At 44.8% G+C, this 18,638-nt stretch overlaps 1 pseudogene across 1 annotated transcript; it reads right to left on the reverse strand.

Moving 5' to 3' along the window:
- Nucleotides 1–3,866: 3,866 nt before the first annotated feature.
- LOC309822690 (phosphatidylethanolamine-binding protein 1-like) lies at nucleotides 3,867–9,054 on the reverse strand (annotated as a pseudogene). The gene is made up of 3 exons: nucleotides 8,978–9,054; nucleotides 8,466–8,543; nucleotides 3,867–4,465 (listed from the first exon to the last, which is right to left on the reverse strand). The product of its transcript is annotated as a phosphatidylethanolamine-binding protein 1-like (transcript).
- Nucleotides 9,055–18,638: the final 9,584 nt, after the last annotated feature.

Raw genomic sequence — 18,638 nt, forward strand, 5'->3', positions numbered from 1 at the left:
CAGTTTTTCCAGCACCACTTATGGAAGAGACTGTCTTTTCTCCATTGTATATCCTTGCCTCCTTTGTCATAGATTAATTGACCATAGGTTCCTGGGTTTATTTCTGGGCTTTTTATCCTGTTCTATTGATCTATATTTCTGTTTTTGTGCCAGTACCATATTGTCTTGATTACTGTAGCTTTGTAGTATAGTCTGAAATTAGGGAGCCTGATTCAGATAATTGCAAAATTACAAAGTTCACTGAAAGAAACGGGGCTGAAATCACTCTCCTATACTGCTTTGTGAGAGTGTACATTGCAACAACTTTTAAAGGGTAATTTGATAATACTATCAAGGGCCTTAGAACTGTGATCTCACTTTAGCAGTCCCATCCCTGGAAACTAATCCTAAGGAAATAACTATGAATGTATACAAAATCTTAGATACAGGGATGTTCATTTCAGCACTGATTATAAACACACACACACACACACACACACACACACACACACACACATACTGTTATGGATAGAACTGTGTTTCATCCCCACCTGACCCCTCCACCCCCACCAAATGCATCTGTTGAAGTCTTAATTCCCAGTAACTCAAAATATATTTGGAGATAGAGACTTTAAAGAGAAAATTAAAATAAAATGAGGTCATATGGATAGGCCCTAATCCAATATGACTAGGCCTTATAAGGAGAGGAGATTAGGACAGAGATATACACACAAAGAGGAAGACGGCCATCTATAAGCCAAGGATAAAGGCCTCAAAATGAAACCAACCCTGTGGACACCTTGGTTTTAGACTTCTGGCCTTCAGAACTGTGAGAAAATACATTTCTGTTGTTTTTTTGTTATGGCAGACCTAGAAAACTAATACATTTGTACATACACACACACACACACACACACACATGCACACGCATGCATAAAGGAAAACATTCTAAATGCGGAGCAATAGGGAGTTAGTTAAATATGTACGGCTCATCTGCATAATGGAACCCCATTCATCCACTTAAAGTGATATAGATGAATACTGTCCTGGAAAACTGTGGTTGATATGTCATTAGGTAATGTAAATGATCAAACAGTATGTATAGTATAATCCTATGTTTGTAAAAACATATATGTATGTGTACATATATGACAAATATTAATTTTGTCTGAGAGGATACATTCCTTTATGAAAGTCAGAAATGACACCAATGCAGCTGGACCATTGGAACTTCACTTGAAGTTCCCAAGTGAACATTAATGATATTCACAGAATATAAACAACGCTCAGACAAGGCCACTATAATCACGTATGGAAGGTAAAGACAAAGCCACTCTACAGCAACAGAAATGACTAAATACCTTCCAACACGAGAGACTGCTACTTTCTTTTTTTTTAAACTAATGATGACTCTCACCCACTTTAGTTTTTCCCCTTGCAAGAATTAATTTTTATAAGACATTCATCACCAAATTGCCCCTTCCTCTTGACAGAATCCAATCCAGATTTGATCTCTGCTTCCTTGATTTCTCCTTGAAAGCAACAGTCGACCCCCTTATTCATGGTTTTGCTTTCTGTGGTTTCAGTTAACTGAGGTCAATCTCGGTCCCAAATGTTAAATGGGTAATTCCAGAAATAAACAATTTGTAAAATTTTAAATTGCACACCGTTCTGAGTAACATGATGAAATATCTTGCTACCCAGCTCTGTCTTAGAGGGGGTGTGGACCATCCCTTTGTTCAACGTGTCCCACCCAGTAGTCACTCAGTAGCAGTGCTTAGGTTCAAGTAACCCTTATTTTACTTAATAATGACCCCAAAGTTCAAGAGTAGTTATTGATGCTGGCAATTCAGATATTCTCTTATTGTGCCTAAGTTATAAATTAAACTTTATCCTAGGTATGTAAGTATAAGAAAAAACACAGTATGTATAGGGTTTGTCACTATCTGTGGTTTCAGGCATCCACTGGGTGTCTTGGATTGTATCCCCACAGATAAGGGAAGAAACTTCTCCAAGCTCCCTCTTACTGAGAGGTTCTATTTTCTGGTGCTTTCAGTCAATGGGCTTTTATAATTCTAAATGAGATAAAACTGGCCCCCTCCCACCCACCAGAACTGGCTGGAAATCCCATCTTGGTTGAGTTTTACATGGTGTGTAGCGAACAGCGGGGCTCCAACTGTTCAGGTCAATGTGGGAGCCACCGAGGTGCTCATTAACTTTTCTAAGAGGGCAGCTGCGTTTCCTCTAGGCCAAGCTGGGTACCAGGATCTTAGGTTGCAGGATAAGGCCAAAGATTTGAGGTTCAGTCCCTCTTTCCCAGAAGCCAGGTCACTACTCAAGGGCTCTCTGGGACTGGGGCGTGGGTCCTCCCCATTAGTGGAACCCACTGCCACTGGCCTCCTCCCTTGTGAACCTTCTATCCTGGTTCAGGCCTCCAGGCTCAGCAGCAGCCTCGTTCTGGATGGGTGAGGTGGTAGCCTTCTAGCACCTCCTAGCTTCTCTTTCTAGCTCTGCAACTAAAATGCAATCATCTGTTGAGCCTGGGAAGCTCAGGCTCCTAACACAGAGTGGGCTTTGGGAATGAAGAAGGAAAAATTACTACTGATTGTTTTTTTTGTTTTGGCCACACAGCATGGGGAATCTTAGTTCCCTGACGAGGGATTGAACCCTGGCCCTCAGCAGTGAGAGCACACAGTCCTAACCACTGTGCCACTAGGGAATTCCCTCACCACTCATTCTTTTACAGCAGTGGCTTCAGGAGTTCAGTACACATCAAGCTGTGAACAGTATGCTGGCACACATTCTACAAAGGGTTAGGAATATATCTATATCTACATCCTGAAATACTAAAAGTGGATGTCCTGCCATGGTTGTATTATGGATAATTTAAAATGTTTACATATATTACTTATTTTTACTTCCTAATTTTTCTTTTCTTTTCCCATCTACACATTGTTTTTATTTTTATTCGATTATAAGCAAATAGCAGAATTAACACAGCATTCAGCAACTCCGGACGGGCTTTTCTCACACCAAAGAAGTGTAATCAGTTTAACAGGCACAGACTTTCGGATTTCTGATAACCTCTTACCCAGCCCTGCAGCTCATCTAGATGGCCAGGCTTGAACAGCAAAGTGACTCTCTCCCTATTGCTTTTTCCATTATTGCTCTTTGAGGGAGTCAGAGCCGGACACTGACACCCGGTAACCAGCTTGAGGTGTACCACGTTGGGGGTTAGTGGACATGCCAGCCTCTGGTTGTCTTGGTGAGAGACAGAGCCATGAAAACAGAAGCCAGAAGATGCCACCACACACAATTCTGGGCTCGGGCTCACAAAGGCAGAGGTAATCCATCTTTTTTTTTTTTTTTTTTCCAACCTCCTTTAAAGATTCTCTGATGCTCTGCTCTAATATTGTAGACCTGGTCTCTTTACCAGAATTTTTTTCTTCTTTAAAGTCTGAGTTGCTATTCTTTTTTTTTTTTTTTTTTTCTTTTTTTGGCGGCACGCGGGCCTCTCACTGCTGTGGCCCCCACCGTTGCGGAGCACAGGCTCCGGACGCGCAGGCTCAGCGGCCATGGCTCACAGGCCCAGCCGCTCCGCGGCATGTGGGATCCTCCCGGGCCGGGGCACGAACCCCCGTCCCCCGCATCGGCAGGCAGACTCCCAACCACTGCGCCACCAGGGAAGCCCTGAGTTGCTATTCTTATATTAACATTTTGATGACCCTATCATAGACCCAAATTATCCCCCCAAATGGAGTTCAAATTTGATCAAAGCATAAACCCCCTAGAATTATAGCGGACAGGCAGAAGGAAAAGTCACCCCAAACCTAAATCTGACTGCTCAGGCCTTGGGAACGAGGAAGGGGAGAAATCTACATGCATCGCTAAACTGAAACACTGCTTGGGAAACTCTGGGATGGTTTCCATCTTCTAAGTTTCCTCTGCTTCCCAGACAGCTGCTCGGGGAGTTTAGGCACAAAGTCGTCTCATTCAGCCTGGTAACATGTGCCGGCCACTGGGGCCCAGAGCTTGTACCTTTTACAGAAAGACGCCACCGTGAAATCGTCATGATGGGCTCCAGATCGGTTGCTGAGAATGAGTTCGTCACACTTCAGCGGCCTGTCCTGCTCCAAGCCAGCCAGACATGGTGGTGAAGGCCTGTGCCCTTGGGGGACCCAGAGCCCACATAATCAGAGAGGACCGAGCCACTGCTCATGTTCTTGCCTTTCACCTTGACCACCAGGAAATGGTGCCCTTCCGGCTGGGAGCATCCGGGTAGGTCAAGACCAACGTGTAGAATTTATCTGGATCAAGGCCATCCCATGCGATGCTTGTGGGCCAGTTCTTAACCTGGGTGGGTGTCAGCACTTTGCCCAGCTCGTCAACCTCCGCCCCGCCGTACTGGACTTGCAGCGGGTGCTGTGGCTGGTCGTCCACCTCCTGCAGGCTCAAGGGTCCCGGCCACTTGCTGAGGTCCAGTGGCCTCAGGGGCCGAGCAGGGCAGACAACAGGGAAAGTCACAGGACAGCAGCACCGACTCCGAGCGGTCTGCCTCTAATTTTTCTTACATTGAACATTTGCTTTCAAAATAAGAAAAAAGTACGTCATTTATTTTTCTTAATTTAATTTTATTTTTTGCGGTACGCGGGCCTCTCACTGTTGCGGCCTCTCCCGTTGCGGAGCAACAGGCTCCAGACGCGCAGGCTCAGAGGCCATGGCTCGCGGGCCCAGCCTCTCCGCGGCATGCGGGATCCTCATGGACCGGGGCACGAACCTGTGTCCCCTGCATCGGCAGGCGGACTCTCAACCACTGCGCCACCAGGGAAGCCCGTCATTTATTTTTAACCAATAAAAGGGAAAAACAGAATTAGAAGGAGGAAAAAAAATGAAAGCAGAAACCAGGGCCTTCTGTAGAGGATGTAGAGGTGTGTTGGTGTAGAATGAGTTTATGACAACCCTGGAGGTTGGCATTCCCTGGAATCCTGGAGTCAAGGCATGAGCTTTTTCACTCCGACCTGTACTTGTAAGAATGTTTTAATAAGCGGAATGTTTTTTTTCACCTTCTATCGGTATCAGTGAATACAAAGGGGTCCCATGGAGGAGGTAGAAGGTAATGGGGGTTTCTAACTGGGGAGAAATGTTCTTGAAAGAGAAATGGCATGATGGTTTTTATCCCTGGTCTCATATTAGAACTGCTGGATACCCCAGACCCACCCCCAGTGATTCAGTTGATTATTGATTAAAAGATGCAAGGGATGGGTGAAGGACGGTGTCTGCAATTTTTGTAGGATTGAGCCAATTGCCTGAGACTAGACCACTATACAGGGTTTCCAGAGGTAGTGGCCACTGTTTTTCACTTGTATCCAATCTGAAAAGTCCTACTCACAGATTCCTAGTTAAATCCCAAGAATTGAGCTCCTCAATATGAAATTCTTCTCTTCACAATTTCCCTTAGGGACACCTTCAGAAGGAAAGGTAGAACAGAGATTATTTCTCTCCATCAGTGTTTTCTCAAGCATTGTAGGTGTACCCATTGGTACACAAACTTAGCTTATTCCTACAGGGAAAAACATTTTAAGACAGCTTTTAATGGTATACATTTTTTTGTATTGTGTATTAGGAAAAATATACTAACATCCATCAAAGCTATGATTTCATAGCCGTGATATTAAGTTTTTTTTTTGTTTTTTTTGTTTTTTTTTGGGGGGGGGTACGCGGGCCCCTCACTGCTGTGGCCCCTCCCGTTGCGGAGCACAGACTCCGGACGCGCAGGCTCAGCGGCCATGGCTCACGGGCCCAGCTGCTCCGCAGCACGTGGGGTCTTCCCGGACCGGGGCACGAACCCGTGTCTCCTGCATCGGCAGGCAGACTCTCAACCACTGCGCCACCAGGGAAGCCCCCCGTGATATAAGTTTTTAAAAAATGAAATCTATGCAAAAATGCAAGCCAATTGATATACATACCTTGGGTAGATTGCAGTACAGGTGGTACATGGATAGGGCAAAAATCAAGATGATATACATGACTTGAGGAAACACTGGCAGAAGTTGCTTTGTTAGACCTTTCTGAAACGAGGTGAGGTTTGAGCTGTGATTCAAAGCAGGGCTTCCAAACATTGGACTGAAAATATGTGGAGCCGGCTGAGAGCTTGTGGAAATAGTCATGCCAGTCCCTGCCTAGACATTTTAGTCCAGGAGATTTGAGATGGGGCCCTGGGCTTTATCTTTCCATGAAGGTTTCCTGGTGATTCTGGTGCAGCCAGGTTTGGGAAACTTCAAGAAGGGAGCATTACCTCCTTGGGCCGGAAAGATTACTAGTTCTTGGTAATTAAACCTATTTTAAGTATTTGCTGGCTGTGAAGTCAATTAACTGTTGTTGACTGTCATCAGCATGGCTTTGAAAACTTTTTTTTATTTTATAAATTTATTTATTTTTGGCTGCATTGTGTCTTTGTTGCCGTGCGCGGGCTTTTGCTAGTTGCTGCGAGCGGGGGCTACTCTTCATTGTGGTGTGCGGGCTTCTCACTGCAGTGGCTTCTCTTGTTGCGGAGCACAGGCTCTAGGCGCACGGGCTTCAGTAGTTGTGGCTCACGGGATCAGTAGTTGTGGCTCGCGGGCTCTAGAGCACAGGCTCAGCAGTTGTCTCATGGGCTTAGTTGCTCTGAGGCATGTGGGATCTTCCCGGACCAGGGCTTGACCCATGACCCCTGCATTGGCAGGCAGATTCTTAACCACTGCGCCACCAGGGAAGCCTGCTTTGAAAACTCTCAATTTTTAAACTGTGTCTCTGGGTCTCAGCATTGGGAGGGGGTGTGTGTGTGTGTAAATTAAAATACACACAAGTGAGCACATTATACCCCACCCCCCAGACACATTTTAATCTGATTTAACCAATTAAACAAACAGGAGTGAGTTATGCCATTAGGCTCAACAGGGCTGCTCGAGCAAAGCAAAAGCTCGGTGCCACCCAGGCATGGGAGTCATAAAGTGCGTATTTCTGGGGCAGAGGAGGCGCTCGGGTGGGAGCTGTTTCACCCTGAACTGATGTTTACTCGGTGAGCTTCAGAGGATTCCTTGTGAGGCAGCTGGGAGGGAGGCCCTGGGTAGCAGCAGTCTGGGATGGAAACTGTGCTTGGGGCCGCAGGAGTCCTGTGAGAAGGCAATTGAGAGGCCTGTGGGTGAGGTGGGGTGAGAAACCAAGAAGCTGCAACTGCGCCAGGCAGGGATGAGAAACTGAGAGCAAGCTGGTGGCACCAGAGAGGCACAGCGGCTTTCCTGAGAGGCTGGTAACATCCTCCTCCCGAATAGCAGCAAATGGTTGCTCCCGGGGACGGGGGAAGCAAAATATTATCCCAGAGGACATTTAGGAAGCAGAATAAATTCTGTATGAAAATCAAAAAGGGCAAATACGTGTATATGAAGTTAGTGCATCTTGAATTTCCTGGGGCAGTCCTTAGTTCAACGGCTCTGTTCTATAGTCCGACTGGGTGTTAGGTAATGTTCCCTAATTTTAGGGTAAACATTTGAGAAAAAAACGGTGAAAGTGTCTGAGGACAGAAACCCAAGGTGGCATCCAGATGGCCCTGCTTGGTATGAACTGGGGCATGTGAATTGCAGAACCTCTCAGGTTTGAAGAGCTGATTTCTGGACCCCGTGAGGTTAAGGGGCCAACTGCCCGAGGCCGGGCCACTCAGCAGGGTTTCCAGAGGTAGCAGCCACTGTTTTTCACCTGCTTCCAGTCCAAAAAGTCCTACTCATGGATCCCTAGCGAAATTCAAATTTTCCTCTCTCCATATGATGGAGAATTTTCATACCATGTTAAAGAAACCTGGGACGAAGATTTGTCTTCATTTACTGTTTCCTTTTCTTATCAGTTTCTTCACTCACAGATGCTTCAAAACTATTTTCAGTCTGTCAGTCTCCTTTCGCTGTTGTTCTTATATATTACAGGATTGGGGTGAAATTTTCAAAGGCGTTGGCCTTATGACAGTTTGGTTACATTGTGGAATAATTTTAGAAACTAAATTAATTGGATTTAGGGGGACATAACATAGAGGTTACCAAAGCTTGTCCACTAGGTGTCACTCTTTATCCAATGAAACCTGGCTAGCGGTGTTTATAAATAGAAGTACATGTATACAATATTTATTTCCTTTGGTTACGGTAAACATGAATAACAAAATACCCCCACCTGTGTGTTCTCAAGTCTTTTACTGGTGACCTCTGCCATAAAAGGGGACCGTATATCGGTTCTCCGGAGAACTCATTCCTTTCACAGAGGTTTGTTCTGAGACCTCTCGGGAGGTGCAGGCTAGCCGCCTGAGTCGGAGCCTTCCCAATTCATCGATTGCTTTTCATGACACTGGACCCTTTGGAGATCACAGTGGACTGTCTTGTGATGAGAGCGAATGTTTCCAAAATGCCCTATTCCGCTTGCTGCTTCCTGAAGTGCTGTCTCCCGGACGTTCCAGGCAGCACTCTCACCAGCTCCATCTGTCCATCATCCCCGCGCGCTCCCGCCGGGTGGGCATCAGCACAGGGCGCGAGCGGAGCCGCTTCACCCTACGGAGTGAGCCCAAGGATGGGCGACGTTCAGGGACCGCTCAGCCCGGGGGAGGGGGTGGAGAGGGGGGCTGTTGGGGAGACCACCTCTTCACGGCCTCCACCCTGGGGCAATGCAGGCAAAACCGCTGCTAGCAATTTTGAATTTCAGAATTTGAAATTATTTGCATTAGCTACGAGGATTGACCAAATTCCATTCGTTTCTCTTTTGCACTGCCTTCAGGGATAAAAACGGATGTACAATTTAGAGTTTACAAGGAAGGAACAATCTGATTCAGAGACATCGTACTTCTAAATAAAAATAGGTTTTATTATTATTCAAAAAATGTTCTTTCTCTAAAATGTAAGTAGTTCACCCTCAGAGAAGAAATAGGGTACTAATAACATTTTTATATCCCACTTTCCAGTTCAAGAGGTTGTCTCAAATCCATTACCCGGTGTTATCTTCAGCACAACCCTGGGTGTTGGGGATTACTGCTACTACGTTTCTGACTGGGCCTACAGCTGTCATGTCCCAGGTTTGCCAAGCTGGAATTTTAACCCAGACCATCTGACTCCAAAAACTATAATATCCATTACACCAGTGGTTCTTAACCAGGCTGTGCATCAAAATCTCCCGGTGAGCTTTTCAGTATATATACTCCCAGACTCACCCTGGACCTTCTCGGTCAGAATAACCTGGGTGATATTGGGTTCATTCAATAAAGGAACATAAAGTGGGTATATAATACCATGTCAGGTAGTGATGGATGTTTGGGGAAGAAAAAAACAAAGCAGAATGAGGGAGTAGAGAGTGACAGGAGGGGCTGCTTTAGAAAGGAGCAGCTGGGGAAGGCCAACCTCTCCAAGGAGGGGGCATCTGAACTCAGACGCTATTGAAGCCAAGCAGTAAACTTTGCAGATGTAGGTGGGAAGGGTGTTCTAGCAGAGGGAATAGCAGGTGCAAAGGCTCTGAGGCAGGAGTGTGCTTGGTGTGGAGAAACAGCGAGGAGGCCAGTGTGGCTGGAGTGGAGTTGTTGAGGATAGAGTGCTAGGAGATGGGTCAGGAGGCAACCGGGAGGCAGATGTTAGGCCTTCAACTGGTGCTGCACAACTTTTGAAACAAGTGCATGTTAACGTTCTCACTCCTCTCATGCTCTTCCCCCACTCCCCACTTTTACCTTGCCGAGCAATGAAAAGGAAAAACAGGGGAGATAAAAGCACAGCTAAAATACAGCCCTGATGAGCTGCCACCATTGCAATCACCATGAAGCTGCAGTTCAGCGCTGTTAGGGAGACCAAGAGGACTGCGAATGGTTAGTGGTGAATGAGTAGCTGCTAATTTGATAATCACCGTGAATCCGAGTGAAATCAGATTTGTTCACCTCACTGTCTACAAATTCCTTTTATTTGTGATTGAATTGTAATTTCCATTTAAAATCATTATAAGGAAACAATACGTTCCCATCACGCTCACTTAAGTACCGTCCTGGAGTTTTTAGTTTTGCTTTAACATTAAATCTGGTCATGCTATCTTTCATTCCTATCTTCAGGCCTTTCTCTTAAGTAGATGCTCCTCTTTTCCTTGTGTTTATAACATGGGGGCAAACTACACATGCTTGGAGAAGTGATGATAGTGTTTTGTTTCTAAGAGAAGTGCAGATTGGTTACATTTGAAAATTTCTCTCAAGAGAGTGAAATATCTCCCATAATTTTGGGGAAAGATCTTTCATATAGATATAATTAAAATATATATTTATTAAAGCAGGGATAGAATGCCATATCCACAAAGTTTAAATCCAGTATTGTAGTGGATCTTAAATAATTAAACAACTCACCCTGATGAATACGGTTATATTAGATAGCATTAATGTTTATTTTCCATATGCTCAGGTTTATTATTTTAACTTCCATATACAAATAAAATAATACGCTATAATTTGTCACTTGCTTAAACCAGCTGAAAAAGTCAGATGAGAGATGGTTCCAGAGGAAAACTGAAGGTAACTTTGCCTGTTATAGGCACCCTCACGAGCCCGCTCTCTGGTGGCTGAAACACACAGGTTAGGGATGACTTCAGAAAACATGAACACTCCTGTGACCTCAGAATGCCTCAGTAAAGAAGCAGGTTGTGAAACTGGATGCAAAATGTGATCCTGTATTTGTTAAAACAAAATCATATGTCTACATATGCATTCAATAACATCTAGAATGATATATTCACAATGATGCCACATTGCAATGGTATTTTTTTAATGGAGGGTGGTTTCTGGGTGATTTCATTTTTATTTTATTGCTTATTTGTACTTCCTAAGATGAACGTATATTTGTATAATAAAGAAAAACTTGTACAATAAAGTTTATATGCTTTTCAGTTGTAGAAAAAACACCACTAAAAGTTATTGAAAAAAAATCAGGACTTCCCTGGTGGTCCAGTGGCTAAGAATCCACCTGCCAATGCAGGGGACACGGGTTTGAGCCCTGTTCTGGGAAGATCCCAGATGCCGCGAAGCAACTAAGCCCGTGCGCCACAACTACTGAGCCTGTGCTCTAGGGCCCACGAGCCAAAACTACTGAAGCCCACGCATCTAACAGCCTCTGCTCCACAAGAGAAGCCACCGCAATGAGAAGCCTGAGCACCGCAACGAAGAGTAGCCCCCGCTCGCTGCAACTAGAGAAAGTCTGCGCGCAGCAATGAAGGCCCAGTGCAGCCATAAGTAAATAAATAAATAATAATAATAATAAAAATCACATGTTGAATTATTGACTCATACTTATTTTACTTCAACTCACACTTTGCCTTCCACAGTGGAAAACAGTAGCTTGATTCTTCTGTAATTTTTCCTGTTTTTATTATAATTATTCCAACTCTACACCACAGAGGAAGGGACAATTTTTTGTGACTGTTCAGTGTCTTCTGGAGTTAGGCTCAAGGAGCTCTGGCTTCTGGACAACTCTGTCCGCTCTAGCCCTTCTCTCCACTAGAGGGCAGCAGATGACAGAAGGATTCATGGGCCATAAAGGCTAACTTTCTGTGTTGACAGCTTTTGGGGTGAGAAATGGTCCAGGCGTAGCTGGCTGGGTGTCACCGTGACTCTGTCATTCAGAAAGCCATTTGGTTTATTTGTATTAGTGCAAATTAAAAACAGAACATTTCCCTCTTCTCCAAACTATGGGGAAACAAAATTAACTTCTGCCCCATTATTAGGAGTTTCTGAGGATGCCAAAGACACAAATCTACACACTTAGGAAGAGGACTCACACCAAACACGTTTATGCTTCATAAACTTGTATACTATGCACTATATAACCTTGGACGTTCTGGTTAAGTAAATTGGAGGCAGGATCTGATATAAAGTTGAGGAATAAAACATAGGCAAAACATTCTTGCCCTCAAGGCTTGAAATCAAAAGCCAATATGGTTTAAATTGTACATACATTTAAGGGGATGTAAAGGAGTGGTGATTAGTAAAGAAAATGCTAGGGGAAGTAAATTTGACTTTGAATCAGGATTTGAAGAAAGTAATGCCTGCAGATTAGAGTGGAGGCCCAACAGGGGTTGAAAACTGGTGGCCCCTGAATCCAGGCTGTAGAAGTACTTACTCTGATCAGAAGAATGCTTTAAATTAAAAAAAAAAAATATTTATTTGGCCGCATTGGGTCTTAGCTGTGGCATGCGCGATCTTCGTTGCGGTGCGTGGGCTCCAGAGCGTGTGGGCTCAGTTGTTGCGGCGTGGACTTAGTTGCCCTGAGGCTTGTGGGTTCTTAGTTCCCTGACCAGAGATCGAACCCTCGTACCCTGTATTGGAAGGAGGATTCTTCACGACTGGACCACCAGGGAAATCTCTGAATGCTTTAAGTTTTTTAAACTTGAATTTATTTAAGTGGGGCGTGGACTTGTTAGTTTGCTACATTTCCCACCATCCCAGCATGGGACACATTTCTCATACCTCCCTGGCCCCAGTCAAAGAAAAATCATCTCTTCCTCTGCAATACAGAGTTGGCGTAATTATAATAAAAACAGAAAAAATGACAGAGGAATCAAGACATTTGCGATTGCAACGCTGGCTTAGAGGAACTGGGCGAGGAGGCACAGGAAGGAGGCGGAGACAGTAACCCGGGAGCTGTGGCACTAGTACTGGGCCAGAACTGGGAGCAGGTAAGTCTGGTGTGGAGGGCGTGAGGGGGCAGGACTGGGAATATATAGACTGGGTTGACTTACACCAAGGGGCCATGTTGCAAAATAGGTTACAAGGAGTTGAGGGTGGTGGTGGTGATGGTGATTTGAGGTGTAATTTAGATCTGGTACTGCCAAAGAGAACCCTGTAAGTGCTTGAGGATGAGAGAACCAAGAAGTCTTGAAAGAAGATGTAGGAATCAACCTGGAAAAGTGCTGGAGAATCTATTTCCTGTTCTCTCTGATATCTGTTTTCTCTATGGGTTTTGACGACTAGAATTAATCTGCTGAAAAGAAATGGTGAGGGCTTCCCTGGTGGCGCAGTGGTTAAGAATCCGCCTGCCAATGCAGGGGACACGGGTTCGAGCCGTGGTCCGGGAAGATCCCACATGCTGTGGAGCAACTAAGCCCGTGCGCCACAACTACTGAGCCTGCGCTCTAGAGCCCACGAGCCATGACTACTGAGCCCGCGTGACACAACTACTGAGCCCATGTGCCACAACTACTGAAGCCTGCATGCCTAGAGCCCGTGCTCCGCAATGAGAAGCCCGCGCACCACAACGAAGAGTAGCCCCTGCTCGCTGCAACTAGAGAAAGCCCATGCGCAGCAACGAAGACCCAACGCAGCCATAAATAAATAAATAAAAGAAAGAAATGGTGAAACTTGGAGTCAAACATGCCTGACACCCCTACTCCAGACCTCACCACTTACTTGTGTCCCCAGAAAAGCTGGGGGCTTGAATCAGCACCTCACAGCTAGGACATAGGACTCTCCTTGCACGATCTTGGTAGCACCGTACGGTGTCGACATACTGCCCTGGGGCTCGTTGGTCCTGCTCCCAGCACTGACTCAGTGGCTCACTGGGGGCACAGGTCTTCAATCACTGCACTTTCGTTTTCTCATTATAATTTAAAGGGACTGCACAAGGCAGCCTTAGAAGATTCATTCAGCATTAGTCCAATGATTGAAGCTCTGAAAAGAAGGGCCAAGACCCAGTTTTTATCAACGCACTAAGCTGCCAACCGAGCAAGCTGGACTCTTGAGAAGACTATTGGTCGCACTGCATTATGGGAGCAAACAGTGCGGTGGGAAGGGTGAAGACAAGCAAAGATTGCGAAGTGCCGCAGGATTAGACGCGGGTTCCGACTCCAACTCCACCCTTTCCTAACTGAGTGACCTTAAGAAAGCCATTAAACTTCTCTGAGCATCAATTTCATTTGCAAAATGGTCACACAGGGATGTGTCTGGCAGGGTTCTTTGGAACATTAAATGAGACAGTGTAAGTGTCGGCCGCATCATCGCTCCTACCCTCATCCCGTGTGGAAATCACTCCCGTGAATCCTGAAGTCCCGTCTGTGAGAGGGAGTCCTAAGTCAGAAGGCGCAAAGTCTCAAAAATGCAGCACCAAGAGCGCATCTCTATGAGAAGAACCGCGGAGAGTATCTGGGCTGACGTTTCCTTAACTCAATTAAAACTCTGAACGGTTAATATGCTGTTTTCAGGCAGTTTTGATTGCCACAGCATTTTGTTGTTGCTCTGTTATCAAAAGAAGAATGATGTGTCAGGGCCCAGAGGCTGCCTCTCGAGGAAGTGGGGAGCGTGCTGGCCACCCACTGTGATGATTTGGCGGGCGCAAACGACTCTGCTTACCTGCCACGGAGCCTGCAGGACTTCACTGGAGCCCTGTTGCTTTGATATGTCACCTTGTTCTCTCTGGAGTCATCTGGCTATCTCCAGCAAAATCGTACTCTTCAACACACCTGAGGGATACGATACACCCCTCTCCTTAACAGTACAATCGTCTGGGGAAAGAAGAAGGTCGATTGGGGAGAAATGATGGCTCTGGATGATGGAGGCAAGCCCCCAGCAGGTGCTTCTGTTATATCACAATTTCCTGTAGAAAACCTCAGTCAGGAATCTAAGCTAATAATAAAGTAACCTACTCGATAACTAACTAGAAAGGCCCATCTTGTTAGACTTTACCTCATCCTTAGATAAAAATCTGTTTTGGACAGAATTGTGGATGGTTGGTAAGGCATGATGTCACTAAGTGTAGTTTCATAGTTTCATAGCAAAACGAAGAGAATTTCTCTTTTTTTTAGTCTTTGAAATGAGGCCCAGAACTACTTATTAACCTCTAAAATTCTTGGTGGCTTGTTTAAAGCTCAGCCCTAGATTCCTCAGGACATAAGCAGCATGGATGAGGGAGGTGAGACCGAAGCTTGGGGTGGTGGGGGAAGGAGTGGAGGCATAGGGTGGAGATTCAGAAGTGAAAGGAGCCAGAGAAAATGGCTTTTAGGCGGAAATAAGAAAAAGAGCCCTGAGATTACTGCCAGGGTTGTTGGGCACTGGGAGCTGGTGGCAGGGCGGGACCAAGGCAGAGGCGGGAGGCACCTAGGTGCTAAATTTAAGGAGACACCCACTGTCAGGCTCCTATGAGTGCAGGGTGGGCACCTGAGAGTGAGTGCCTCCTTAAATTGTGCATCTTGGGTGCTTGGCCTGCACATCCTAGTGCAGGTCCTAGAGGCAGAGTAAAATGGAGAGATAGCCTGGTTTCTCCAAGACAGTGGCAAAGAGGTTCCGATAAAAATCTCATCAGCACAACTCGGGGAAAGAAAGTCTCAGGTGAATACCAGGCTTATAATATAGCAAAAAATAACGATCACAGCTTAACAAGATGTAAACATTTGTCATTTAAGGTAAAAAAGAAAAAAAAAATCTTCCTCCAAATTAGGGTCCATTTATATTCCATGTATGAGGCTGGAGAGCTGAGATTTTTTTCCTCCTCCTTTCTTTTTTCTTTTCTCTTTCAACTCTTCCCTTCTATTCCTTTCTCCCCTTTTCCTTCTGCTCTGTGTGACACTACTGAAGTGATGGCCCTTGTTTTTTTCTTCCCCTTCCTTCTTCCTTTGCTTCCGTTGCTTATAACGGATTCGGAGGGAAAAAAAGAATCAAATATCTGTTTCACAGCCATTTCATAAACAGTACTGGCTCCTTTCTTTTGATACCACTAGGCAATGAAAAGCACTGTAGGAGGACATTTGTGACAGTATAGTGATGAATTCATGACGCCTCCATAGCATCGACTTGAAACAGACCCACTGTGTTTCTCTGCATTTAGCCGAGACCAAACCAGAATGAATGCCCATGGGTGCTCAGCTGGATACATGAAACAAAGACGTTTTCTATTTTGTGATGAAAGGAAAATAATTTGGGTAGAAAAACCCTACCCAGATCAGAAGTTGAGTTTGTGTTTGTTTCAGCCAAACTGCTTCAAGCCCTGTCATATACTTCCGTGGACCTTGATTGTTGCGGAAATGTTTTTAAAGCCTTTCAGGTTTTTGTTAAACCTCTCCGGAAGTTTATTTCAAAATGGAGTTACTAACACAGCTTTCCCAACATTAGATCATATTCAACCTTCTTTGCTTTTAAACAACTTGAACTTTTGGAACCAAGTCTCCTTTTTAAAAATTGCATTTTGAAGTAGTCTCATGTGAAACGGATTTGCAGGACTTTATTTTAAAATCTGATAAGGATAGAAAAGATTCCAGTTAACCGCAACAGGAGGAAGGATTAACATGGCTTATACCATTCTTCTTTTTCTTGTTATATAAAACTTTTCGTGATCAAGAATATGCAACATATTGCATAAAAACAAGAAAACAAACTTTCAGCTGGAGCCGGAATCCCAACAGCCGTATGCTGTTGTGTAGAACAGACACACACAATGCTGGGGAGTCCATTCACATCAGAGCCATTGTACATTCGTATATTTATTACAACAATTCCCTAGCTTGGAAATATTTTGGGGAAGGGACTTCCCCTTCACCCTTCAATTTGCAAAAAGGTGACATCTGGGAAAGCAGTGGCCCTGATGCTGAGTTAGTATGTAAAAGGTTTATTTTTGCCCCTTTGGTCTTAGGCCTCTAGCTGAATTGAAATGATTAATCTGGATTGGTTGTATCCTACTGTGCTTAAACTTAGGACCTTTCTCCCAACTTGTGGGTCATTCCAAAACAAACAAACACATCAAAAAACAAAACACAGGGTATTTGCATTCTTCAGTTCCCCTTGTTTCCATTTGCTTTCTCCTGAGCCTGAACTGCTTCTTCTCCTTAGTTCATACTTTATGCCAGATGTTGTTCTAAGCTCTTGATGGACGCTAGCTAATTGAGTCTTATACACTAATCCTTTTTTAGGGATGAGGAATCTAAGGCCCAGAGAGGATAAGTAATTTTCCTGTGGTTACACAGCCAGTCCGGTGACATAACTAGGATTTGAACTCTGGCAATGTGGCACCAAAGTTCCTGCTTTTAACCACTCTGCTTGTCTGCCTCTTCTGCGTTGGTCTCTTTTCCCTGAAGCCTGGGCCACTGTCTGAGGCCCTATTTTAAACAGCTCCGGCCATCCGCGGCCCCATGGTAGATCTGCCCCTCCTTCATTGTGCCACTCAATCAGATTTCCTCTGGCCACTGTCCTTTGGTGTCTCGCTACACCTCCTTGAGGACCAGCCTAATTTGGATCAATTCCCTTAGCCCCGGTCTCCTCCAATTCCGATTTTCTGCCGTTCTCTATTGCGTTATCGCTGAGGTCTCAGTACACCTTCTGGTGGACCCCAGCCGCCTGTGACAGATGAAGGATGCGTGAGGGCAATTGCGGTTGAATTTGCTTTTACCTCCTGGTGTGCCGAGGCCTCAGGAGTTTGCCATGGGCTGTGCTGGCTTGACCAGGGTGTGGGGAAACAGGAAGTCTCCTTCGTTGGTGGGAAGATAAATTGGTGCAACTGCTTCAGAGGGCAGTTTGGCAACGTCTGCCACATACTTTCAAACTTTAGTTAGACTCTGACCGCAGCTCTGAGTCACCACATCTCTCACCTGGGTTGCTGCAGTAGACTCCTCTCCCATCTCCCTGCTTCCACTCTTGCCTCCCAAACTGTATTCTCAACACATTCTCTACTCTCAGTACATTCAGAGTATTTTAGAACAGAAGCCAGATCATGTCCCACGTCTTGCTCAAATCCTTCCACTGCTTCTCATTTAATTAAGAGCAAAAGCCAAAATTCCCGTAATGGGCTACAAGGCCCTGCAGAACTTGGCCCCAGCACCTCTTTGATCTTATGTCTTATTCCGTCCTTCCTGCTCCCTCTGGCTCCAGCCACACGGGTCTACTTGCTTTTCCTTGAATGTATCAGAGATCCTTCCATTCTAGAACCTTTATATGGGATGTTCCTTCTGCTTAGAACAGTCTTCCCTAGATATCTGCAGGGCCAAATCACTTACCTCCTTCAGGTCTTTGATGAAATATTACCTTCTCAATGGGTAATTGAGATTACCATTGGGTAATCACCAATGGATAATCACCACTCGATTTAAAATAGCAAACTCTTGATCCCGTTTCCTTTTACTTTTCTCTACTTATTTTTAAAGCCATTATCTAACATACTGTATGACTGACTCATTTGTTTTGGTTTTGTCTGTTTCTTTCCATATGATGTAAGCTCTACAGGGCAGAAAGTGATTTTTTTCTGTTTTGTTTATTGACAGTGCCTGACAAGCTGTCAAATATTTATTTATAAATACATTTTAAAAATACTTATTGGATAGTTTTTGAATTGAGTGAATGGTATTTGACTCAACAGTTCCACTTCTAGGAATTTATTCTATGACACACACATGCACAAAGTGACATAAACACTGAGAGCCACTGAACATTATTCATTGTATGAAAAGACTGAGCATCTATCTCAAGAGATTGTTACCTGAAGGGTCTATTGGACAAAATCTCAAACCAGATAGGAATAAAAGTTGCTTCGTGTTCCCACTACCTCCTAGAAAGTGGGGGCTGATGCGAAGACCACGTTGGTTATAGTCAAAACCACATTTTCTTTGCACCTCTGAGTAAAACACTGGAATGTATACCTGTGTGGAGTTGTACTTTT

This window comes from Grampus griseus (genome assembly GCF_964374135.1).
Source record: "Grampus griseus genome assembly, chromosome: 5".
Lineage (NCBI taxonomy): Eukaryota > Metazoa > Chordata > Mammalia > Artiodactyla > Delphinidae > Grampus > Grampus griseus.